Below are 27762 nucleotides of genomic sequence, written 5' to 3'. Positions count from 1 at the left end.
GATAGATAGATAGATAGATAGACAGACAGACAGACACATATATATATAAAATGGGAAAATGTGAAAAACCTTTCTCCACAGAATTGGTCTCTGGTGCCCAAAAGGTTGGGGACCTCTGTTCTAACTAACCACCTGCATGTGGCTTGAATTAAAGATATATTTCTGCATGTTACTTTAACAAAAATAATATTGGATAAAATATCTGTTGTATTTCCCATCTGTTTTTTTTAGTCTTCTAGAACTGTACTTTCAGCTTTTCTTTCTTAGGGATATGATATATGGATTTGTCATGAAATGACAAGTAGAATTTATGTTTGATATGGTATCTTTAGTTATCTATGTGTATGCAAAAAGGTAGTAAATCAAACCAAGATACTGCAGTACTGTATTTAGAAATAGGCATCTAATACCTGGCTGGTAGGCTTTTTGCCACAATAAAAGGCCATCTGCAAATAAACACAAACCCTTATTGATTCATTTAGTAAGTTATCTCTGCCCTAGCACATAATCTGTGTATGAATATTGATTTATTACAAACAGACTGGAATCATACTTTGTGCGTTTTTAATACTATACATGCTTGTTTGTCAAGTATAGGATGAGCCTTGCTGAAGTTTAGCTATATTTTTATCCAAAGCCATTTCATAGAAGGCTGTTGCCTATTAGTAATTTCTATTGCCTTTTGCAGGGCCTACTCCAAGTCCCCCCCACCTGACCCACAGGCAAACTTGGAAACAGATTTGGTTGCAGACATTATGGAAATATACTGTAAGTCGCTCCTGACACTGGACAGGAGAATCCCAAAGACTTCACGACTACAAATTCTCTTAAATTTGTTTCTTGAAACAAACTCCTGGTAGTAAACACTTCCTGCTGTCCTCTGATTACTGATACCAATATCCGTTTTCTCAACTGCCCCTAAATCTTTCTCAAGCCGTCCTAGTCCTTATATTTACAGCAAGGCCTCTTTTGTGCTATAATTTTGTTACTACTCCTAATCACAGCAGGATTTGAATACTGGCTAATGATGTTGCTATTGTAAACAGGCTTCCCGTATTTTCAAGTTTTTATGTGGAGCCTAGAAAATTAGAAGACGTTGCTTGCGGTCTGCCGTCAACAGGAATTCATATTTATCCTGTGTTCTTGCAATTATGATACTGATTAATGGTAAGTGCCCTGCTGTCTGAAATCTATTCCTTTGAGGGAACTACACTTTCTGTTCCCAAAAATGTTTTCTACCTCTTAGTGATGCATTATTATTCTTTTGCAGATCAAAGATCACGGTTGTCATGGAAACAGCAAAAAGTGGAAAGCCAGTCATGACATAGCAGTGGCATAATGGGGAGGATCTGCTGGGAAATCACTCACTAGCTGGGGGTTTTGTGTCAAAATTGCTTGGGTAAATTTGAATAGAAAGCCAAGTCACTCTGAGATCTAAAAGCACTGTGGTACTAAAGGCACAATATCCGTCACTATTATAAAGAACATGCTTAATTGTATATAACATTGAAGTCCTGATTTCCATCCCCCTATTTCCAATAATAATAAAAAAAGAAGTATTATAGTCTTTTTTTGAAATTCTGCAAATAAAATAATAATTATACTGACTCCTGCCTCCAGAAGTGGTGAATGCTCCAACACTGGAAGTTTTTAAGAAGAGACTGGACAGCCATTTGTCTGAATTGGTATAGGGTTTCCTGCCTTAGCAGGGGGTTGGACTAGATGACCTCCAAGGTCCCTTCCAACTACTACTACTACTTCTTCTTCTTCTTCTTCTTCTTCTTCTTCTTCTTCTTCTTCTTCTTCTTCTTCTTCTTATTATTATTATTATTATTATTATTATTATTATTATTATTATTATTATTATTATTATTATTATTATTTCAAAATCTTCCTATCCCAAATAGGGAAACAAGGGTATCATCATCAGTCATGCAACCGTCTGGCCAATATTGTCCTGCCTTCTGGTGCTTTGGAGAATAAGTTGACCCTCCCCACTTTGTGGCAGTCCCTCAAATCTTGGAATGTTGTTATCACGTCACCCCCTAGTCCTTCTTTTCTCTAGACTAGCCAAACCCAAATCCTGTAGCTGTTCTTCATATGTTTTAGTCTCCAGGCCTTTAATCATCCTAATTGCTCTTCTCTGCACTTTTTCCAAAGTCTTAACATTTTTGTTGTAACGTGGTAACCGAAATTGGATGCAGTTGGATGTGCATGCCATCTGCATGCAAAAACTGGACGAAAGGAAAACAATATTCGTTTGTATAGGGTTTGCTTGGACCCCTTTTTTTTGAGTTGTTGTAATTATTGAAAAAGGGACACCGTGGCTCAGTGGGTTAGGATGTTGAGCTTGTCGATCAGAAGGTCAGCAGTTTCGCGGGTTGAATCCTGAGTGCCGTGTAACAGAGTGAGCGCCTGTTACTCGTCCCAGCTTCTGCCAACCTAGCAGTTCGAAAACACGTAAAAATGCAAGTATGCATGTGCGGGGGAACCTTTACCTTTACCTTTAATTATTGAAAGATCCTCATTATTTTTTAAAACAAAGGCTAGAGGTTGTTTGTCCTACCCTGGGTTTTCAAAACCTCACCTATAACCAAAATGAAAGCATTACAGTACTACAAATATTCCTTTGCTAAGAGTATACAGTAAGTCCACCTTTCCTATGACTCGTGCCTGTACTTATGAATCAAATGTTTGGAAGTGGACAGATTAATATTCTCACCCACCCACCCACCCTACCCCGTTGGCACTTGTGCCACTAGACGCTTCATCATCATCTGATTCCCACACAGAGAAGAGGGCGGAGATGCCGAGACTGCTTCATTAAGATTCTTCTCACAGCTTCAGTATTATCACATGTACTTGTCAGAGAGGAACAGGAGAAATGAAGCTAAAACATTTGTCTGTCAAAGTTGCCAAAGTCACTGCTGCAGGGTTAAAGAGCTTTCACTTTTTGCTTGCTTTTAAATACAGCTTGCTTTTTTTTAAAAAAAATAGTTAATGGTATTGTCCCAGCTCAGCAATCAAACTACAATTAAAAATGGCTTTTTTAAAAAAATGCATGTCTTTAGTACCTTGAATGAATGTATAAATATAGGCTGCTATATGACATACATACAAAGGCAGGGTGATTAATTTGTTGGCTCTTGGCTGAAAAAATATTGAATAACACCCCCGATCCAACACCCAACATTTATTGGGCAATCCTGGACCAATTACTGTCTAGATTTATCAGGCCTGTTGCAAGTTTGTAATGAGTATTTGGGGGGAGGGCAACTTCAACCCCGTATGACATCCTGAGGGAACCAGGAAAGGAAGAGTATCAATGAAAAACAAAATAGCAGAATTTACAGCTTGCCCCTCATTATGCATTATTTTTTTAACCAATTATAGGAAAAATGTGGTGCTCCATACAACATGTCTGTAGATATTTTAAAGGACGCCAAAAAAGTACAAGACAGACTTTTGACTGGTCAATAAATAAATGCAATACAGGTAGTCCTCAACTTACATCCACAACTGACCCCAAAATAGATATTGCTAAGTGAGATGTTTGTTAAGTAAGTTTTGCCCCATTTTACAATCTTTCTTGCCACAATTATTAAGTGAAACATTGTGGTTGTGTCAGTAACACAGTTGTTAAGTGAATCCGGCTTCCCCATTGACTTTGCTTGTCGGAAGGTTGCAAAAGCTGATCACATGACCCCAGGGACGCGGCCACCCATCATAAATACATGCTGGTTGCTAAGCATCTGAATTTTGATCATGTGACCCTTTGGGACCTTATAGCAGTCGTACTGTAAGTGTGAAAAACAGTAATAAGCTACTTCTTTCAGTGCCATTGTGACTTTGTAACGGTCACTAAACAAATTGCAGTAAGCCGAGGACTACCTGTGGTATTTAAAACATTAAGAACCATTTTCAACCAGTGGCAAAATCAGTTCAGAAACATCTAGGTACTTTCTACAAACAAGAGCAGAAACGTACGGATGTAAAGAATGGGTTGAAAGACCCAAACTGATCCAAACCATACAAAGTTAAGTTGGGACTGAATTCTACATTTGAAGGATAGGCACCTCTAGAAGGACCTCACCCTTTGCACCGGCCAATCTTATGCTTCTTATCAGAGAGTGGAATGGATACACGCAGAACATCCAAAACTGATCTCCAACATGCCTACCAACAACATATGTCCTCAACATATACAGCACACACATTTCATACATGCACAGAATTATGGATCATCTAATTTAGTTTCCCACATGCTCTATTTTTAGTCTCTGCTATAATACAGAAACCAGTCTTACATTTTAGAGCCGATTCCCTCCCACTCTGGGATTTTGAAAGCGGAATCATTTCCAGCTCCCATCATATTTATTTTAACTAAGTCTGTTGCTCAACTTCCCACCAGCTTCCCACTTCTGGTTGTGGATTTCTAGTTGTGAACAGGGTTCACTTCTGCCATAAGGAGACAGGGTAAAGACACATGAACGGTATAAGACAAATGCACTAGGGCTTTTAAACGATGCTACTGACCTCAAGGTTGACGGTCATCTAGATGCTCAGTGTTAGCAGTGGGGATCTGCAGCACATTTCTGAAACTTAGGAGATACTAACTAACCCAAGCCACTTATCCCTGCTCCCCCATTACAGCATATAAACTCAGGTATCTCAGGCATCACTCTTTTGATTCCTTCTACAGGAACCTCCCACTCTGGTCTGCATCTCCTTCCCTGGCTAGCCAAAGCCTCCAATCACTCCTAGCCAAAGCCACAGAGCAAGTCTCTCATTAGCTTCCAGCTTTTCATCTACCATTTGTGTCAAGCTGCCCACTGATACACCAGAATTTTTTTTCCATCTCGTGCAGCCTGCCTTTGGCTTACTCATGAGTAATCTGTCAGCGGAAGGAGGTACCCATTCTCTACTAGTTCCAAGTACCCACCTATCCTTTCCTTAGCTAGACCCAAAATTGTTTCTCCCACTTCCCCCTCCATTATTTAGACAGTGGGATTGTTTAAACTATAACCTGTAACAGCGGGTGTTTCAGGAGAGGTCACCTAACTCTTAATTTTCTTTTGCCCTAGGGCAGGGGTCCACAACCCCCGGGATGCAGCACATTACTGGGCTGTGGCCTATTTGGCGGGCCGGTGCATGCTCGCAGCTCCACTCACATGAGCGGCACCCCAAAGGCTTCTCTCTTGTGTGAGTGAAGCTGCACGCATGCGCCAGCCCACCATTCATGCGGTCCAGTTCCCTTCTCCTCTGCCTAGCCGGGCCACCAAGCCGCCTGCTCCCAACGCTCCAAAAGCGGATTTGGTGTCCTGCGCAGGCAGACTTGCTGAATCTAAAGGAGCATGAGACTGAGCCCCTAATGGCTTGCCTCTTCTCCACACCAAAAGCTTTTGCAAACAGATGAGAGGCTTCGGGGAAGAGATCTCGCGCTGCCTCAGGCCTTCCGTCCCTTTGCAAAAAAACTTGGTGTGGAGAAGCCTGAAGAGGCATGACACCACACCCAAAGGCTTCTCTTCTCTCTTGCATGAGTAGAGCTGCGTGCACACGGGCACCAGCCCACTGCTTGCATGGCCAGGTTCCCCTCTGCCCCCCTAGCTGGGCCATCAAGCCGTGAAGGTTGGGGACCGCTGCCCTAGGGCTATAATTAGCTATTTAATTTTACAACTTTAATGTTTCCTGCCTTGCACAGCTTTATAGCAACCACTGAGTTGCCAATTTCTAAAGCAGGCCTTAGGCAACTTGGCACCTACGTTCTCTTCAACTGCTTTAAGCCTGGCCCTTGGCAACAGCAAAAGCACAGAAGGCTAGTCAGGGAATTCATGCACCATCAGTTCCTGCAGCAGATTATAATGTAGGTGGGTGAAAGTACATGCAAGCACGTATGTGTCTCTCTCTCTCTTCTTTTCTTTTTGGTAAAGCAGAAGTTTGAGAATGCTTGGGCTGAATTAGAGCCAAAAAAATCAATCAATCAACTACTGAAATTCTAGCACTCTAAATTAGGTAATTGCTTTAATTACTGATCTGACAGTTGAAGGAGATCCTGCAACATCTAATTGTTGCCTATATGTGTGTGTGTGTGTGTGTGTGTGTGTGTGTGTGTGTGTGTGTGTGTGTGTGTGTGTGTATGTATATGTCGATGGCCTTCGGTTAGGCTGAAACAGGAAATAAAGATTTGTCCCATGTTTGGGGCCTAGCAAGGTAATCTAAATAGTTAACAAGCATTTAACAGAAGGGTATGGCTGACTGATGAAAACAAATACGTTTGAAATGCATATCAGTCTCCCTTTAATTCTTTGTTAGCAATCTAAAATTTACATATATATATATATGTATATATAGGGGACGCGGTGGCTCAGTGGGTTAGGACGCTGAGCTTGTCGATCAGAAGGTCGGCAGTTTGGCGGGTCGAATCCCGAGTGCCGCGTAGCAGAGTGAGCGCCTGTTACTTGTCCCAGCTTCTGCCAACCTAGCAGTTCGAAAGCACGTAAAAATGCAAGTAGAAAAATAGGGACCACTGCGGTGGGAAGGTAACAGCGTTCCGTGCGCCTTTGGCGTCTAGTCATGCCGGCCACATGACCACGGAGACGTCCTCGGACAAGCGCTGGCTCTTCGGCTTTGAAACGGAGATGAGCACCGGCCCCTAGAGTCGGAAACGACTAGCACGCATGTGCGGGGGAACCTTTACCTTTTACCTTTTTATATGTATATATGTAGATAGATAGATAGATAGATAGATAGATAGATAGATAGATAGATAGATAGATAGATAGATAGATAGATAGATAGATAGATAAAGATACAGATACAGATACAGATAGATACAGATATAGATATAGATATAGATATAGATATATTTGAATATGGATCATTTGCAAATATTTGCCTCTTGAGAATATTTTGCTCTTAATGCCTCATTTTAAGGTTCTTGGTAGGGACAAAAGAGAGAGAAGATAGTCTGAACAGATTTTGAATTGCTCTACCGTTAAATAAAAAATCTCATCACGGCAGTTGTGTAGTGGGACATAGCTGCTCCATTTACAGGATATGTTTACTCAAAAAAAACCTCACTATGTTCAGAGGCATGTACTACCTGGAAAGTGTGTATAAGACTGTGGCTACACACTGCAACCACAGTTCTATAAAGCTGCCATCTTTCTGCTTCAACACTGATTTAAGCATCTTATGCGTTATTGTAATAAAGTACCCAAATATTTATCGGGATTGTATTAATAAGTCCGGCCACAGTTATTGAATCTTCTGTGATGGTTTGCCTTTTACACAAAAGCCTAAATGGAACTTATACCTTTTTTTAAAAAAAGTCATACCCCATAGAACCACATAAGGAAATAATGAGATATCTTCTTCAATAAGAAGATATTTAATTTTGAAACAACCAAGCAATACTTCTTAATGCACACTATCGATTTCCAGCTGTGCTCAGGGCCAGTTATACTATGAAGTGGAGCCAAGATTGCTAACAACACGATAAGGGTTATTTCTCCCCACCCCCCTGCCCCTTATTCATATAAAATCAAGGGATCAACAAGAATCCTTCTTTGAGCCATTCACATCAGTCAATGCACAAGTACGGTAACTATTCCTTCACTGCTTTCCAGAGTACAGGAAGAAATTATTTTACACCTTCTCTGAGTGCCACTTGTCAGTAGCTTCTGAGCACTGCCCGCACAAAGCTAATTATAACCCAGCTGATGTCTCTTGGCACCACATTCCCCAGATAAAATAATTGTACAGCAGAGATGCAAGGGAAAAATGCTAATGGAGATGGCAAGCAAAAAAAAAAAAACACACCCACAAAAGACCGCCCAACCCTGCCTATTTATATTGGAATTAGTAAGGAGAGAAACGGCAGGATTTTGTCTGATCAACTGAAGCAGCCATGAAGCATTAACCTGGCCTTGTATTGGCTATAGGAGTTGCTATGGTCACCGTGCAGAGCCAAAAGCAGCGGAAGAAGAGAAAGGGACTGAGGGGAGGGCAGACAATGATTGTCTGGTAAGGGATCCCCAAGGTTCAGAGAGAAAGCCTATTCAGGATATTCTTCTATGCCATCATTAAACATATCCCACCGGAACACGGTTCCTACTCTGAACAGCCAGTGGATGGAATGCGCATTCGCAAAAATCCCCATTATTTCCATGGCAACCACTTGTGATCTCACAAAACCAAAGATGTTCTGTTTGATCCTTGGAACGAGCCCACCCTATAAAAGGGTCTAAAGTAATGAAGCAACGTCAAACCAGGAAAATAGGAAAGCCCATTATCAAATATTATCAAATAGGAAAGCCTATTATCAAACAACAATAGGCTTGCCTCTGTATCTCTGTGAGGGTGCCCTTGTTAAAAAGGACCAGCAAACATGTTTTCATGGAATACAGAGGAGACTAGTCAACCAGTGAAAGAGCTGCATCCACATGTATCTGACCTCAGAAGAAAGAGATAATAGCAGTAAAAGTAAAAAGAGGAAACTATATGATATTGTTCTTCCTGATGTCAGTCCTCCAATGTAGACCAGACTAGGAAACCGAAGTTACACGTATGAGTACTACTGTTATTACAAGGTTATAGTAACAGACTTTTGCAAGTCTGAAGGCACTTCGGACTCTCTCTAATCTCCTGGAAAGTCAAGACAAAGAGGGGAGAGATGCATTTTCATACCTGCAAGAGTCTGTTACTATAACCTTACAGTAAAGGTAGCATTAGTATTGGTTTTTTGCTTGGATTACCTTGAAGGGCTGACAAAAGCAGAGATTATGGAGTGGGATTTTTTTTTAAAAAAACCAAAAACAAAATTATTTGCATACCCCTATCATGTCTAAATGCTGGTTTTTTCTGAAGAAAACAATATCCAAAAAACTATTCCAGTAACATATAACTAAACAGAAACATTGCTACCGCCCACAAAGAAACCTTTATTCCCCCAAATAACTCTGGAGAACTTTCTTTTCAAAGAGATCCCATGTCATTCATTGTTCTATTATTCATAGACTAATTTTTTTACCTTTCTTGCCCAGGAAAAGTGAACAAACTCGAAGCCGTGTATAGCTACGGAGATAACCACTGATACACATCCACACAACGTCTCCTACTGAAGCACAACATCCGGTATTCATATGCTTCCCCACCACCACCACCCACCACCACTCCCCCAGGATAAATTAGGATGAGCTTGAATGTCATTTCTCCACATCCCTTTATCCCTTGTGAAACGGATGTGCTGGAGAAGGTAATTTCCAATTCATCTCATGCGTCTCCTGGGGCACCTTTAAAATGTGCTGTGGAAGGATAGAGGACTTTCTAGGGCAGATGGGAACAGCTGATTGTGGTGGGCAGAAAACTCTGTCTCTTGATTTCTGTAACACAGAATGAATCACAGTGTGAGATTTTTTAACACGTCCTCGGATGCACCTATGTCATCCAAACAAATCTTTAGAAACAGAATGTCTTTGATTCAGAACATCATAGAATCATAGTAGGTCTGGAAAGGTCATTGGAGGTCATCTAGTCCAAGCTAGGAGCAGGAGGCTTATACTATCCCAGCCAAACAGTTGTCCGGTCTATTTTTGAAAACCTCCAGTGATGGAGTAGTCACAACCCCAGGAAGCAAGCTATTCCATTGATAAATTGCTCTCAGCGTTAGAAAATTTCTCTATTTTCAAAATTCAAAATTTCAGTGAGCTGTCTTCTAAATCCAACTTTCTATAAACTCCCCTAATAAACACCTTATGCATACTATTATAATATCTTTAAAAGACAACATTTCAACAAGCTGTATTCTAAAAACTAACTTGAACACTGAAGGAACAAGCAAGGTGTTTCTATCAAGCACTATCTTGGCTTCTGAATTTCCCCAGATCTGTGTGTCCAGGTTAAGAATCATTGGTTGTTAAATGGATTGCTAAGACGCGGGATGAAGTGGATTTCGGTTGCTTGAGTCTTTGAATACATTTATTATGTTTTCTGCCTTAAGAAACAGGATTTGAGATTTCCCCCCCTGCCAAACCAGACGTGGTTATTTTTCCAATGAACATCAACCGCTGCTATTGGCGCACACTGCTTCTGTTCATGTGTTTGGGTTCAGTTCACTCTGAATAGTTGAAGTCTCTTAATCACACGCAATTAACAAAACAATGACATGTTGAAATGGTGCTACAAATAACAAATAAATACAAATACAAGCATTGGTGTAAAGCAATGATTGCAACAAAGAGGCCTCCAAGAAGCATTTTCCCCAGAAACTGTGACTATGTTCAAGATAAATGAATCTGTCGACTTTGGTTTCTTGCTCTTTCTGATATTTATGAATATGTCACATTTGCTTTGTTAAACTTGAGAACTGTTTTGCCAGACTAAAATTTGTGTGATGTTGTACATGGGCCATGCAAATACTTTCTGAAAAGCTCTTGACTAATGAATACAGTGTCACAAGAAAAAAAATTTTTACTAACATAATGCATTTTCTTCCTTATTTTCAGGAATGTATATGTGGAGCTTTCCATAATATGCACAGCTGTGGCCAATGCCAAATTCGTGGGTTGATCTGAAAAAGGTAGATGGACATACAAGTATCCTCGACTTACGTCCATAATGGAGCACAAAACTTTTGTTGTTAAGCGAGACATTTGTTAACTGAGTTTTGCCCCATTTTATGACCTCTCTTGCCACAGTTGCTAAGTGAATCCCTGCAGTTGTTAAATTAGCAATATGGTTGTTAAGTGAATCTGGCTTCCCCCATTGACTTTGCTTGTCAGAAGATTACAAAAAGGATCACACGACCCCGGGACACTGCAGCCGTCATAAATATGAGACAGTTGCCAAGCGTGATTATGTGACCACGGGCATGCTGCAAGGGTCGTAAGTGTAAAAAATGGTCACAAGTCACTTTGTTTAGTGCCCTTGTAACTTTGAATGGTCACTAAATGAACGGTTGTAAGTCGAGGAATGCCCATAATGGTGTTTTTTTAAACCCTCTAAATTGTACTGCAAAATTTGGAGAACAATATATTTTAATGATTTAATACTAAGTTTGATTTTAAATATAGTTTCAAAATACGACACTAATTAAGTTTGTATTCAAATGCAAATTATATTAATTACCCCCACTCTAGTCATATACAGATGAGGGGTTTTTTTAAAAAAAAACTCCCTGTAATGTATTTGGCATATTGCCAAATGATTCCACATATTGTAATTAATGGCAACAAGATAATCTTAGATTCTGGATTCAATGACTTGATGCTGAAGGAAAGGCTTCTGGGCAGACACAGATTTTACTTGAAAATAAGTACCATTTTGTGGCAGGAAAACCTAATATTTTCTTTTTTAAAAAAAGCACATAATGAGTTTCAGTGATGAGAGGAATATTAAACTAGCTACTGGATATGATTTCAAAAATAAGAACATGAGAATGCAAAGTAGTAAACAGTAATAGGCCCTTACAAGCCTATGTCAACTCAGATATTGTGGCACAACTGAGGGCTCCATCACTGCATGTTCTTCGAATTTGTCCTTGACATCCAATCCTAGCCACACTGCTGATATCAACAATGAATGCAAATCTGGAACACCTATCTATCACAAACCTTAACAGTATTGTACAAACTATATGTGTTTTGGATAAGAAGTGGACATATGTGCCACAGCTTGACATTTGGAGAAATTTTTAGGATCAGGGAGAGAAAAGAAAACAATCACAGGGATTTTCCACATCAAAAACCAGGAAACTCCGAGCTGTACAGTGTACTCACAATGAAGGCGAATATACGTGTCCCAGGATAATGTTACAGGATCCAATCTGGGTTGGTCACCAGGACCAGAGATTTTGCCTTCCGAGCTTTTGGACTTGTGCTGGAGCCCATCCTCAGGGAACATCTCCCACTGCTGGAGAGACGTTTTCTGAGGATGGGGTCCAGCACAAATCCAAAAACTCGGAAGGCTAAACCTCGATCTCGGTGATCAACCCAGATTGGATCCTGTACAGTGACTGTTTTTTTTAGTTTGCTGAACTATACTGTACCAAATAATCTGTTGGCTTTTCTATTTTGTAATGTACTATTTTATTTATTAATTGAATTCGTGGACAAATGTACCCGAGAACTATAAAATCAGTTATATATACCAAGGTATGTATACCAAGGTATATACCTGATAATATAAAAGTAATGAAGTTCCTCAGACAATGGAGCATCCAATAGCGATAGTAATTGCAATACATTTAGGAATTCTTCTGGAAATATCTGGAGACCTGTCAGTCAGCTAAAAGTATGAAAGTTTTCTCTTCCTTGGAGATGTTAGGAGAATGAGGTGGGAAAAGCGTCCTTGGATCAATTCACCACATTGCGTGAAAGCTGTTTCTATTTTATTTATTTATTTATTTATTTATTTATTTATTTATTTATTTATTTATTTATTTATTTATTTATTTATTTGTTTATTTATTTATTTATTTATTTTTGGGACTTATATGCCGCCCTATCTCCCGAAGGACTCAGGGCGGCTAACAACAAGAAAACACAATAATACAAATGTTAAAAAAGATTAAACTAACAAGCCCCAATGATAAAATGATAAAATATTAAAAATATTCTACTTAAAAATCCCTATCGTCAGTCCAGGTCAGCCTGATGGAAGAGAAATGTTCCAGTAAAAATTTCTTCCAGTAAGAAGGGGCAGAGTCTTTTCTGCGCACGGATATTTTAAAAATCATTCCTGTAACAATGAGGGCAGCAGAATTTGACAACAATGAGGGAAAACACTCTTCCACGAAAGAGATAAAAAACATGTGTTAAATATTTAGCATGGCAGAAAAGTCTTCGTTAAGCGGGTTTGTTAATCCATGAATGGCACTCCTTCTGGACATCATTACTGGGGATCTTTTCTTTCAGGGCAGACCAAGTACTCTCAGGGCCAATGAAGTTCAATGTTGGACTGGTAGCCTATAGTTCTGTAGATCAGAGGTCCCCAACCCCCCCCCCCCCGGTCTGTGGCCTGTTAGCCACACAGCCGGAGGTGAGCAGTGGGCGAAACTGGTTCCTGGTGCCAAAAAGGTTGGGGACCACTGTGGTAGGTCTGTGAGGGTGTAAAATTGCCCTGTAAGATAATTTGCAGGGAAGCTACTGCAGTACCAGAAATATCCATTTAAGTTAATATATCAGGTAGCAAATCAAATCATGGGTTATCAGAGAAATTAAGTCAGATTATGACCTCCACAAGGAACTGGATACACGGTGAGCCTGCACAGCAGAGCTCTCAGCAACTTAGATTGATCTGTCTCGATTGGGGTTAAGTCTCCATAGTAGCAAATCTGTGTGTAATAAACCAAGTGGCTGATTATCTTGGCTCTGAAAATATTTGTAGCAGCAGGGAAGTAGTTGTTGCCATTACAATTGGCAGGACACAAAATTGCTTTTGTGAGTTTCAGGGCCCTAGCTGTGACTTCCTGTTGCTGATGGTTTCAGGTTGCCAGATCTTTGAAATGAATGCCCTAGTATCTCATGAACTTAAATTGGTCAGTGCTAGAACTATTAATGCTCCAGGAGTTGAGAAGAAAACTAGATTGGTTTTATTATAGGTAATATCTAGCTGCTCCTCATTGCAAAATTGGGCAAAAGCACAAAGATCCTGTATCAGGCCACTTGAGAACTGCTGTCTCAGCAACATATAGAAGGATGAAGACAGATCTATTCCTTCATATACATGAGGTGGAATGTGAGATTTGTCAGACCTTGAACCTAGGCATTCATATAAAAGTTAAAAAGAAGGACAGGCAAAATGCAACAGAACCTTATGATAAACTGATGGCAATAGAAGCGAGGCAGCAAAAGAGACGTAAGAAACAACTTGTAGCTAATTTTTAGATAGTAATTCTCATTGTAAATTAAGGCTGGCATATCTAGGTTGCGAAAATGTGGAGAACCAGGAGGGGGCAGCAAGGAAGTACAAAAAAAATCTAAGTGGTTTACTCCAAATATAATAATTCCTAATTTATAATCACATATATGCAAACACATGCAAACACATTAATATGCATATATAGCCACCACTCTATTCCTTTTGGCTTAAGTAATGTTATGTAAAGTGCAGCTAAAGGGTAAGAAGTAACGAATGCAAGAAATTAAAGATAGGAGTTACATTAAAAGGAAATCTGACTTATTTTATTTTATGGAAATATGTTCATTATATCTTCCTATTCTTGCAAACTATCCTTCCTTCAACCAGACTGAAACTCCAAATAATAAACTATACTTTAAAATCCTTACCTCTCTTTCTGGGGATCGCAACATTTCTTGGTCTTTCTTTTCCTTTCAACTTATTCATCCTTCAGAGGTTAGTTTTGCTATTTCATCTTTATTCAATCCCATCACTTTCTATAGTTCTTCCACTAACATACCTATACAAAACATGGCTGGTCAAACGGGTATCAGCCCATCCTGACTGCTCTCTTTTCTTCACTATAATCCAGGTCAAGCGGGGAGTTGCTGTGTTTTGATGTAATGATGAAATAATTAAAAGCCAGAAAACAAAAAATCCCTCTAATATAATGTCAATCAATTGGGGATCTACTCATAGGTTAAGACGGATGCAAATATTCAGGCTAGACTTTCGTGGAGAAATAGTATCGTGTAAATCCTGGGCAACAGAGCTGTACGAAGGGTTTTATTTTTATTTATTTTTAAATATCTGTGTATGATTTTTCCTCTTGCCAGACCAAAAAGTGTTTTCCCCACCACTTTTTCTTTACTGTACCTCAGCAATTTTTGCCAATTCCATCCTGGCCAGTTTCATCCTCTCCTTCCTGCTTGAAGTTTTTTAGAAGGTGCTCTGTTTTCAGGTCAGTTTCATCCATTTGCCTCAGAACGGAGAGAAGAGGGGAATTTATCAAGCAACGGAATAGCTTTCCCTGTGACACCAACTGAATTGAAACACAGCTGAGGCCACCATCAAAGAGAACATCTACTTACTAGAAAGAATATCAACTGCCTCTTGCCTTCCATGAAGTTGAAGTATCTTGGAAGGCAGGCAGGTAGGAAGGGTTTAAGGTAGAAGGAATGAGATGTCCAGCAAGGACTAGCTTTTCTCCAGCATCCAAAAGCAGATGGCTACAAAGCCACGGAATCCAGACCACTAATTGCAAGGGATGGTCCTTCAGTGAGCTACTTGGAGTCCAGAACATCCTCGACTATTAAAGGCTCTTTCTTGACCTAGAACAGTGATGGCGAACCTTTTAGAGAGCGAGTGCCAAAACCGCAACCCAAAACCCACTTATTTATCGCAAAGTGCCAGGGCCGCATCAGCATTGTGGTGCCCTGGGGGGGGGGGGCAGGGAAGCATCTCTGAGTGCCGCTTTGGCACGCAAAAACCAGGGGTGCAAAAATGGTTCACCGTGCTGCAAGGCACAAAAATGGCTGCCGCCACACCATGGGGTGCAGATACAAGGCGCTGCACCACACAAGAACAGGGCAGGGCTAGTTAGTATCACGCAGGCACTAGCCCCGCCCCATTTGCAGCCCCTCCCTTTTCTTCCAGTCCACCAATTGACAGTGGTTGGTGACCTCTGCTCTACCACCTGTACTCGAGCTTGCTAGTCGGCCGCTTCACCTACTTTGTGCTGGATGGGGCTCCTGCTCCGGGTGGCGGTGGCAGCCTGATGGACCTGCTGCTGACTGCAGTGGCACGCATGCCAACAGAGAGGGCTCAGAGTGCCGCCTCTGGCACGCGTGCCATAGGTTCGCCACCACTGACCTAGACTGTCCAAAGGAGAGGTTTTGTTCTATTGTATCAGGATAACACTACTTTTGAGCCAAAGCACATTGGAGTATGTCCAGTCTGCCTCAACAATGAGCTAACAAAGAGATTGAGGCTCTGTTGTGTGGGCATGTCCTAGAACAGGCATGTCAAACTGCTGCCCCGTGGGCCGGATGCGTCACGCTGAAACCGCACCCACCCCATTGCCGGCAATGGGGAAAAAGTTACGATACGTCGCGCAGTGTCGTGACATCATGAGTTTGACATGCCAGTCCTAGAACAAGGAAGCTATCTTAGTGAATCTTGTGTATGTGTCCAATCTTGTCTATATCAAAGAGACTAAACGTGCCAAGTCATATTGGTGAGTCTTCAGCTAGGTAAACCAATTCTTGAATATGACGTTAAATGACTGGAGAACTGAGATCTCTCTTTCTCTTTCTGCTATAAATCCTGGCAGGTGCCTCCTGATGATAACCATTTCTTTATGTTTACAAGATACGCTATCTTGGAGTTTTCCTTCCTCTGGAAATAAGCCACCTTCCCATTTTTACCTTCAGATTTTGATGATGGACCTTGCCAACGCATGGCAGTCAAACATTAGGCCTCCCTGAGCAATTCAGAGTCCCAACATGCTATTTTAATGTGCACAAAATAATGACTTTTACCTAAAACTGGGTGAAATGATTTATATAAGTAAATATGCAGCTGGAGATCAAATGAATTGATTGAACCACACCACTAGCAGCACCAAAAACAACAACAAATCCACCCAAACCTTAATGTCTGACTAAATGCAAACCATACTTAGAACAACTCTTTTTGCTGTCTTTTCCCTTGTTTGAAACAAATGCTAAACCTCCTCTTCTTTTTGCATGAAACACCAGCTGTCCCAACTCCAGCAGTTCTGATTAAGTTCCTAATCTCTTTCCTCAACTTTTCCCCAACCCTGCTTGGAAAGCAGAATGTATTTAACCTCCTCAAGGGGAACCAATCCCCTGGGATGCCAATCAGGCCACCCGCTCATCTATTTTTTTATTTTATTTATTTTAATTCCATTTATATCCCGCCCTTCTCCGAAGACTCAGGGCAGCTTACAAGCGCAGCAGTAGCCTTCATTCTATGTATATGCCTGCTTATTAGGGCTTTCACACACACACCCCAAGCGGCATTATTACAAAGTCAGCTTAATTGCCCCCAACAATCTGGGTCCTCATTTTACCTACCTCGGAAGGATGGAAGGCTGAATCAACCTTGAGCCTGGTGGGACTCGAACCTGCACTAATTGCAGGCAGCTGGTGTTACTTAAGGAGGCATTAGCCCACTGCTCCACCAAGGCTCTTAAAGCTCGTATTGTCTTTGCTGCAGTTGTGGCGAGCTGTGCCATGCCCTAATACTATGGCTGAATAGAGAAGCGGAGGTTCTGAATGTGCAAATTGATGACCTCCTCACCCATAGCGTCAAACAAGAGCATTGAATGCTGTGTTGCTATGCTTCAAACCTTCTCTGTTCAGCCTCTGTACCATCTCTAGAGCATTGGTAGCTATGGCAGACTGTCTCTCACACACCTGGATCCTCTGCCGCTTTGACGTGAATGATGGTCCATGATTACTCTGTGGGGCTTCAGGGGCTCTCCACGGGATCTCAAAGTTTTTGAAGTCTCATCTGGAGTTTTTTTTTCTGGTTGAACCTGAGATCTTTAGCAGACAAGTAAGGTACTGGTCTTCCCCTAAAATTAGTGGCATATAAACAAGCTGTCTAAAACGAGGCAGATCCAACCCTGATGGATAAAGCCAAACTCCATTTTAATTCAGTGTTTGTTTCTCACAGTGGCTAATTGACTGCATCTCAAATGTTCCCTAGGAAAAGATGGGGATATAACCCTATCCCATTATTGTTCCATTGCAGCTAACATTTAGGGCAGGGGTACCTTGGCTCTTTTACGACTCGTGGACTTCAACTCCCAGAATTCCTGAGTCAGCTGACTCAGGAATTCTGGGAGTTGAAGTCCACGAGTCATAAAAGAGCCAAGGTACCCCTGCCTCTGATTTAGGGATCTGCTGTTGTGAAGGAAGACAAGAAACAATGGATGGAAACTAATCAAAGAGAGGAGCAACCTGAAATTAAGGAGAAACTTCCTGACAATGAGAACAATTAACCAGTGGAGCAGCTTGCCTTCAGAAGTTGTGGGTGCTTCATCACTGGAGGTTTTTAAGAAGAGTCTGGACAGCCACTTGTCTGGAATGTTAGAGGGTTTCCTACTTGAACAGGGGGTTGGACTAGAAGACCTCCAAGGTACCTTTCAGCTCTATTCTGACTGATAGAATCTCCTCTCTGTATTTATCCAATCCCTTTGTAAGTCCATCTCAATAAGTGGCCACTCCTATGCCTTGTGGCAATTAAACATAGTGTTGCCAGTTCTGAATATCAACAGTTGTTTTAGTATCTGTTAGGCATATCATTAAGCCTACCTGGTTGGGTTGGAAATATATAAGACATGATGTATGATATCACTTTAAATGTGGTGATTGGCCAAGGGTGTGTTTGCCTCCCAACGGCCATAAGAGGGAGCTAGGGACGTAGTTTCTCTCTCTCTCTGCTCTCCCTGTTTTTTTTCACTGTTAGTTACTCTGTTACTGCTATTGTTGGTTTGCTACTGTGTTAAACCTGAACAACTGTGTTTTTGACCTTTGGACAGTTAAGAAGACTTTGTATTTGGAATACTCCTTGGACTGTTACTATTGTTTATCTGTTCTTTACACATGTTTGACCTGGACTGTTTATTTTTGACTGTGCTTTGTATTACACCACAAAGTAAAGTATTTTGTTTTTCACACCTCAGTGTATCTGTGTGGTTACTGTGTGAACCTTGCTGCTCTCAGTACCTTTTTTGTGTGTGCAACTTCTTGTTAGCTCAAGGAGATCTCTGCACAATTCCTGACAGTTTCTACAAAAAAGCATCACAAATTACAGAGCAAGCACACAATTAAGTCTCGTCCATAAAACAATATCTCCTATTCCCTCCATGTTACTGAAGGACTCAAAACAGGGCGCTATTTAAGATATTACCAATGGCCTACCAGGATGGAGCGTATGTGTTGCCATGCAAACTGAGTTAGTTTGGTGGTGAAGGCACCTAGCTAATAACCAGGAGAATGTGAGTTCTAGTCCCACCTTAGGCATGAAAGCCCAACTGTGTGACTTTGGGCCAGTCATTCTCTTTCAGTTCAACTCATCTCATGGGGGTTTTGTTGTGGAGGAAATAGGAGAAAACGGGAGTGTATGTGTTTGCCGTCTTGAGTTATTTATACAAATAATAATGGCAGGATATAAACGGCCCCATACATGCTTACATGTGCCATTAGATGCAATAACAAAAGGGCAGAACTTGCATTGTGATGTGAAAATGCACATTCCTTCATTTTGGCTTCATTATAATTAAGAACGGGCACCTGTCAATGTCATGCAAATCCTTTGGAGCTTAAACAGTTACTGTTTAACTGCAGGCTCTTTATATGTATTGCTTTGTGAATTGGATTGGGAAAAAAGTCTTATTTTTAATTGCCTTCACATTACTTTTGTTGCTATGCAATTTATATTTTGAAGGGAGATCTACTCTATTTGCTTATAAAGCTTTATTTTAAAATAAACTAGCATATTGATTTTTACAATGCACCAAATTTACTGCAAAACACGATAATTATAAGATAATTCTACTTTTTTAAAAAAATTAAAAGGTGCAAGATATCAAATAATAAAACTTATTTATCTGTCCCTATTACTATATTCTCACTAAATCCAAAGTAAGTTCCGTATTTTAAAGGTAAATTAGTTGGGAATAATTAGTTTTCTTTTTAGTTATATAAAGTATTGTTCTTTTTTGATACATGGTGTTATGGCTGTTAAAAAAAGATACAGAGATTATTTCATTTACCTATAGTATGAAACCTTCCCTTAAATATATGGAGAAGTCAAAATGTTATTTTCATTAAATAAAATAGTTATTAATAAAGGATCCCTTGCAAATCATCTGTGGCCAATAATTAATTGCAGAGGCAGAGTTGAAAATCTCATCAAAATTTTGTACACAAGACAAAAACCTAGAAAAAACCCGCCCCCATTCTTCTATAGAAAAATACATGGATAGCAATGTGATTTTCATTTATACGTTGAATTCTATGCCATCCTCTTCTTTTTAATCAATTAAAAAATCAGGGTGTGTTTCACTTACAGAAATTGAATAGAAAGCAGCAGTATCTTTCCAGAAAGATCATGGGGGGGAGGGGGGCGAGAGACAAGTAACTGTAATTAATCTCTAGTCTTGCTAATGTAAAGACTGTTATTTTCCTCTTCATTTTCTACTCTCCCTATCCAGAAATACAGTATGTGTGCTTTGCTCAAGAGGCAGATCTCAAATACAACCATTTTTATGTTCCGGGAATGATGGACTTCATCCATTATTTCTTTCTCCATGGGTCTAATCTCTGTCTGTCTGTCTGTCTGTCTGTCTGTCTGTCTGTCTGTCTGTCTGTCTGTCTATCTATCTATCTATCTATCTATCTATCTATCTATCTATCTATCTATCTATCTATCTATCTATCTATCTACCTACCTCTTCTTTCTTTCTCCTTCTTCTTCTTCCAAAACATTTTCTATTCAAGACTAAAGTTAAAGCCACCCTATAATCCAATAGGCACAGAACCTACCACCAGTTCAATCTATTGCCAAGTCAGGTTTAAGTTGCTCATGTCACAGTCGCAGCATGAGACCTAATTTGGGGGTTTTGTTGGAATTCATTGTTGGAATGTATTTCTATGCAACAACTACAGTAGTATTCAGCCAATAGTTGGATCTATGGTATATATTCTATGCTCTTTTGTTCCTAGTAGAGTTTCCTGTTTCCTGTTACAGTAAAATAGTAGAGCAGTAAAACACATGGTGACTGTACTCTTTGTTTGCTCTGTGTGGTGCTTTAGAAAAATAGGATTTCTAACAGGTTTTAACCTTCTTCCTCCATTCTAAATTATAACTACTAATGAAAGGTTCTGGAGAAGATGACAGTTTGGAATGCAATTATGGATTTTGGATAATTAAAGTTGCTAATCAAAAAGATCTCCATAAAATCAGAATATTGTCTTTGTTGGAGATATGGCCCACATCTACCAAACCGTTTCCTCCATGATGCTGCTTAGAAGAAGGATCACTTAGTGTCTTCTGTTCTGCTGATCAGGTACATAAGGATTAAAGCTGGAGTAACCAAAGGGACTGACTGTCCTTGCTAACTGTATTGTTTATGGTACAGTATTGTATCATGGGAGGAAAGCTATGGCAAATCTAGACAGCACACTAAAAAGCAGAGACATCACCCTGCCAACAGTAGTCAAGGCCATGGTTTTCCCAGTTGCAATGTATGGCTGTGAAAGCTGGACCATAAGAAAGGCTGAGCACCAAAGAATTGAGGCCTTTGAACTATGGTGCTGGAGAAGACTCCTGCGAGTCCCTTGGACTGCAAGGCATTCAAACTGGTCAGTCCTAGAGGAGATCAACCCAGACTGCTCTTTAGAAGGCCAGATCCTGAAGTTGAAACTCAAATACTTTGGCCACCTAATGAGAAGGAAGGACTCACTGGAGAAGAGCCTAATGCTGGGAAAGGTTGAGGGCAAGAGAAGAAGGGGACAGCAGAGACTGAGGTGGCTGGACGGAGTCACTGAAGCAGTAGGCTTCAGAAGATGGTAGAGGACAGGAAGATCTGGAGGAACATTGTCCATGGGGTTGCGATGGGTTGGACACGACTTCGCAGCTAACAACAACAGCAACAACCATAAATAATAATATTGTTTATTGGAAAATATTGTGTGCATTAGATTTATAGATAGCATGAATTCTTACCTATTATTCATTTGTCTCTTTCTCTCTAGTATATATAATTTTGATAGCTGACCTGAATGGCATGCATGCTCATGGGGGCTGATGGGAGTGCGCTTGGTGCAAATTAAATTGGAAATCACAATAATTTCCAATTTAAAATTTCCATTTTCATTAAAGTCATTATAAAAAATTAAATTGAGGGATATACAGATATGTAAACAACTTCCCAACAGCAAATCAACTGATATAAAAATTGGAAAATTTGTGCATATTGACCATTAAGACACAGTCCATCATACCAAAGAAATAACTTAATTCCTTCTATGCAAAAACACCCACAAATAATAAAAAATATATCTTCCACCTAGTATATGTTTGAAAGTTATATCAGTCATTCTGAAATTAGTAGCAATTGTTATTTATCTGAATTGCTATTGCATTTTCAGTCTTCAGTCTTTTGGGAGGGGGGTGGTTCAAGATTCAACAGATTTTTCACAAGGGAAGACCAAACAATTGCTAGATCTTCTTTAATGGTGGAAGGCTCAGTCAAACCAAGGGGGCTTCCAGAGTTCCACTATGATTTTTACTCATTAATCCTTCAAATGCAGATTGAAGCAATAATCCTCTCTGCCACTGACCTGAAAACATGCAGTGCTTCTTCCAGCAAAGAAGATGTGACCTATCCACCCACTGACATTTTGCTTCTTCTTGCATGCGTTTATTGGGCAATCTGCAAAAAGACCAGATTGGTTGCTCAGAGAGAGAACTACACAGCTGTCAAGGCCTATTTACCTGCGTCATTTAAAAGACCTACCTACAAGATGATTTTCTGAAAACTGGATTTCTACAAAAAGGAAGAAAGACTGCCTTTTGAACTGAGTAAGCCAGGAGTTCCTGCCAACACACAAACACCTTGCTCACAAGCTCAACAGATCTTCAGTGTTTCAAACAGGAAGATCATCTTGTTGTGGTTTCAAGAACAGGGCTGCTGAGCAGGAAACAAATGAATTCAGCTGCCAAACACAGCTGACAAGGCAAAGTCACACCAGTCTAGAGGTACTTCTAAAACAGAACAAAGACTCTACTCAGGTATACATTTCTTAAAACAGCAAACCAAAACCACTAACAGATAAGATGAAATACTTGCTAAGGAAGCTTTCCAGCTGAGAATAACCAGAGCCCTATGTAGAAAATTGCAGCAAAAGCTGACTTCCAACCTCTGCATTGGACTAGCTCAGGGGTAGGCAACCCCGGCTCTTTTATGACTCATGGACTTCAACTCCCAGAATTCCTGAGTCAGCTGACTCAGGAATTCTGGGAGTTGAAGTCCATGAGTCATAAAAGAGCCGAGGTTGCCTACCTCTGCTTTAGAGCAATCCAGATCCAGACTGAATACACAGATCTGTCTGAATAGCCTTCTTCATTCCCTGATCCCAGAATCATCCATACATAATGCTCCCTCCCAGGGCTGACCTGTTCATTTGTCTTTTTCCTTCTTCCTAGCAGTCTTAGGACAGTCCAAGTGGCAGCTGGCAACCTGAAACCCTTAAAACACGGCACAATGTTCCTTCCTCCTGTACTGCTTCTTGAGATTTTGGCCACGGAAACTTGACGATTTTAAGGTCATTAGTGCATCTTTTTTTCTCCCTCCCCCTGTTATGTATTGGGCTTGTGGTGTTACACTACCTCCGTTGCTGGAGCAGCTAACAGCTCTCCAGCAATCCAGACAAGCTGTCTCTGGTCCTGCAATTGGTTAGCCCCAGGCGGCAAGCTTGGGTTCAAACCTATTGGCTGCCACCTAGGGGCTAGGCTATATATTGTGGCTGGTTGCAGCCCAAGTTCCAGTACAGTTCCAGCAAGAATAAAAGTATGAGTTATCCTGTACTCAGCCTCGTATTGTCATTCCTGCTCCCAAGAGCCCACGACTTAACACCCCCCCCATCTCCAGCAAGCTTTCTGTAGCTGCTATTTTGTACCTTTACAGTTACCAGATCTGGGCTGCAAAGCTTGGATGCCCACTAGGTGACAGCAAGGGCTGGTTTCTGGCATCTCTTTGTGGTGAAGTAATGTAAATTTTTGTTTTTCTGGATGAAGCACAGTCAGATGCTCTTCATTTCCTCTAATTTTTCAAGAAAATTCAATAGGCTTATGTGAGAAGCGAGTCCTAGACTTCTTAGAGTACTTTTAAACTGAGAATAAATTATTTTTATAGCTCTCGTGGAATCGGACAGCTTTGAAAAGTACCTGTGTGTGAGATTTTGGCCTCCCTGCACTGCTGTGAACCTGCCCCTAAGCACACCTCCTTGTGCTCAAATCTGCAGCCTGAACATGGCTTGTGGCATTCTACACTAGAAGTATGCATTAACCTGCCTCAAGATTATGTAAATGCCCAATATAGGTTCAGCAACCAAACATCCTTTATTTTGAAGAACCATCCTTTATTTTGGGCGGCTGCCCTTTAGATTTTTTTATTTTCTTGCTTTTGCTCATGAATTTTCCTTTGTAAAGCAAAGTTATAAACCTAAAGAATTAATTTTTAAAAATTGTTACAAACGTCTTTCAGATTTTTCTCTTTTTCAGCTTCCCCCTCCCACAAGAAAATAGAGTCACTATGTGGTATATTGATGCACACTAGGGAGATTGTACAACATGGTGCTTTTCCTGTCAGGTTCAATTGGATCAGCCGATTTCCTGTGGGATTGCCTCTTCCCAAAGGGACCTTGATTTCTTTTCCTCAGTCCTCAAAGGCAACTGGATCCCCCACTGGTCCTCAGCGACTTTTTCTTTCTCCTTTAATGAAGGAGTGAAGAAACACACAATCGATCCCCCCAGAGACAGAGATGCATCAGTGAATGGAATGCTCAAAAGAAATCTGATCTGCAAGTTGGTGATTGGTGGCCTTGCATGCCCTGGCTTTTGTCAGCTGCCGATCACAGATCTTGGGCTCCGGCAGATCAGATCAGGCTTTACCATTAGGACACATTTGGGGGTCAATTAATTTCAGGCCTCGTGGTTTCCTGCTGGCACCAGTCTAGGATGAAAACCTGGCTGTGTGAATGTATAGCTAGTGTGTTGAGATATCTGTACTGAAGATGCAAGAGCTGCTTTCAGAGCCCACATCTAAGGTCAGAATTTCGCTCAGGCTGAAAGGAAGAGCCCATTTTATTTGAGGGGGGGAGAGGGGGAAACCATAGCATTCTAGAGAATGCTGCAATGATTTTTTTTCTCCCATCATCATCAGCCCTCGGAGCTATTGGAACCTTTTATCTCTTGTCTTCTCACATAAATACTTTTTTTCCCCCTCCCAAGTTATAGCCGGTGGGTTTATCTCTATTCCACAAGACTAATGAAAGCTCTCCAATAGCACTGAAAGTTAATGCTGGATAAGAAACTCCAGGTCTGCTATTCACACAGGCGACCTTTGTTACTATAGTAGTAAAGAGAGAGAGAGAGGGAGAGGGAGGAAGGGAGAGAGTGAGAGAGAGTGTCAATGCTTCTCCCAACTGCCTTCTCCATTTCTCCATTCTTTGTTATTCTAAGAGTGGCCAGTTAGATATTTTTAGCCACAGAGAGGCAAATCCATCTGCAGCACAGGGTTTCCAAGGAAACAGAATAATTGAAATATGTGTTGAACTAAGATCTGTTTCTACCAATTTCTCTTGATTACTGGAGCTGCCAGGCACAGTCTACCTTGGACTGCGCCCACACTGCGCTTACTAATTGCGACTGGGCTTGCCGGGGAACGGCGTTTGATAGTGTATTGGAGATGAGAAGAGAGGCAAAAAAATGTTCATACTTCAGTAGCTAGATGCCAGACTTTGTATTTCTAAAGTCATTCTAGCTGTAAGGAACCATTCTCAGCATGCGAGGTAGAGGAGAGAATTATATGAAAATCCTCTCCTGAATCACGAGAGCCTGCTGGGTGAGCTAAGATCGATACCAAGCCGGGAGAGTTTTGTTGCTGTACACACACAAACATCTGTGGGGTGGGGTCAAAATCTGCCAGGTGATGGCTGTGGCATATAATAGAAGCCCTGCCCTTTGGGTACATGGGTGCAATGTCAATGCACATATTGAGATACATCAGGATGGGATTAAGGAAAATAATGGCAAAGCCAGAGATAACAAGGAGATGGACTCCCCTGTGATTTTATCTCAAAGTTGTGTTTTTAAAGTTATTGATAATAATGATGTGCCATGGTTTCCCCTGAAAAGGTTTTCCACTGTAATAATAATAATAATAATAATAATAATAATAATAATAATAATAATAATAATAATAATAATAATAATAATAATAAAGTTGGGAAGACCTTGGAGGTCGTCTAGTCCAACCCCCTACCCCCTGCTCAGGCAGGAAACCCTATACCAGTGATGGCAAACCTTTTAGAGACCGAGTGCCCAAACTGCAACCCAAAATCCACGTAGGAATCGTCGGGTGCTGGGTGGGCGTGGCCCATTGACTGGGTGTGGCCCATTGGGTGGGCGTGGCTGCGGTGGTAATGGCAGACTGGGTGGGACGGTGGAGGCCTAAAGCAAAAAGGTTTTATAAAATCCAGCTGAAAGCCTAGGATTGGGGCGACGGCAGGCATGCCCACAAAGAGGGCTCTGCGTGCCACCTATGGCACACGTGCCATAGGTTCGCCACCACGGCCCTATACCTTTTCAGACAAAGGGCTGTACAGTCTCTTCTTAAAAACTTCCAGTGTTTGAGCATTCACCACTTCTGGAGGCAGGTTGTTCCACTGGTTAATTGTTCTAACTGTCAGGAAGTTTCTCCTTAGTTCTAGGTTGCTTCTCTCCTTGACTAGTTTCCATCCGTTGCTTCTTGTCCTGCCTTGAGGTGCTTTGGAGAATAGCTTGACTCCCTCTTCTTTGTGGCAGCCCCCGAGATATTGTAACACTGCTATCATGTCACCCCTTGCCCTTCTCATAATTACTAATGGGTAATTATGATTTTACCTAGTTTGGGTAATGAAAAGAAAGAAAATTTCTTCAAGAAAACAACCAAGTTCAAAGAGTACCAAGGACCTCCAATGTCCAATCTGCTGTCTGCTTTTCTGTCTAGCTATGTATATATGCAATATGGGTTGCAGGATTTCGAAGAGGCAGAGGAACTAGAGATCAAATTGCTAACATACGCTGGATCATGGAGAAAGCTAGAGAGTTCCAGAAAAACATCTACTTCTGCTTCATTGACTATGCTAAAGCCTTTGATTGTGTGGATCATAACAAACTGTGGCAAGTCCTCAAAGAGATGGGCATACCAGACCATCCTATTTGTCTCTTGAGAAACCTATATGCGGGCCAAGAAGCAACAGTGAGAACTGGACACGGAACCACTGATTGGTTCAAAATTGGGAAAGGAGTCCGGCAAGGCTGTATACTGTCGCCTTGCCTATTTAACTTATATGCAGAGCACATCATGAGAAAGGCAGGGCTAGATGAATCAAAAGTTGGAATTAAGATTGCCGGAAGAAACATCAACAACCTAAGGTATGCAGATGATACCACTCTAATGGCAGAAAGTGAAGAGGAACTAAAGAGCCTCTTGTTGCGAGTGAAGAAGGAGAGTGCAAAACGTGGGTTGAAACTAAACATTAAGGAAACCAAGATCATGGCATCTGGCCCTCTCAATTCCTGGCAAATAGATGGGGAAGAAATGGAGGTAGTGACAGATTTTATTTTCCTGGGCTCCAGGATCACTGCAGATGGGGACTGTAGCCAAGAAATTAAAAGACGCTTGCTCCTTGGGAGGAAAGCCATGGCAAATCTAGACAGCACACTAAAAAGCAGAGACATCACCCTGTCAACAAAAGTGTGTATAGTCAAGGCTATGGTCTTCCCAGTTGCAATGTATGGCAGTGAAAGCTGGACCATAAGAAAGGCTGAGCGCCAAAGAATTGAAGCCTTTGAACTATGGTGCTGGAGAAGACTCCTGCGAATCCCTTGGACTGCAAGGCGATCAAACCGGTCAGTCCTAGAGGAGATCAACCCTGACTGCTCTTTAGAAGGCCAGATCCTGAAGCTAAAACTCAAATACTTTGGCCACCTAATGAGGAGGAAGGACTCACTGGAGAAGAGCCTAATGCTGGGAAAGATTGAGGGCAATAGAAGAAGGGG

This window comes from Vipera berus (assembly GCF_964194415.1).
Source record: "Vipera berus genome assembly, chromosome: 1".
In the NCBI taxonomy this organism is placed as follows: Eukaryota; Metazoa; Chordata; class Lepidosauria; order Squamata; family Viperidae; genus Vipera; species Vipera berus.
This window is presented reverse-complemented; position numbering follows the sequence as displayed.